Consider the following 205-nt stretch of genomic DNA (forward strand, 5'->3'; position numbering starts at 1 on the left):
GAAAGAAAGAAAGAAAGAAAGAAAGAAAGAAAGAAAGAAAGAAAGAAAGAAAGAAAGAAAGAAAGAGAGAAAGGAAAAGAAAAGAAAAGAAAAGAAAAAAGAAAAATAACAGGGGCCCTGAGGGGTTGGAAAGGGAGGGAAGGCACCCTCTGGCAATCTCTTAAGACCTTGGTTAATTTGTTATTGCATCTTATTAATTTATTTT

Source organism: Psammomys obesus, unplaced genomic scaffold (assembly GCF_907164565.1).
Source record: "Psammomys obesus unplaced genomic scaffold, mPsaObe1.curated_primary_1811, whole genome shotgun sequence".
In the NCBI taxonomy this organism is placed as follows: domain Eukaryota; kingdom Metazoa; phylum Chordata; class Mammalia; order Rodentia; family Muridae; genus Psammomys; species Psammomys obesus.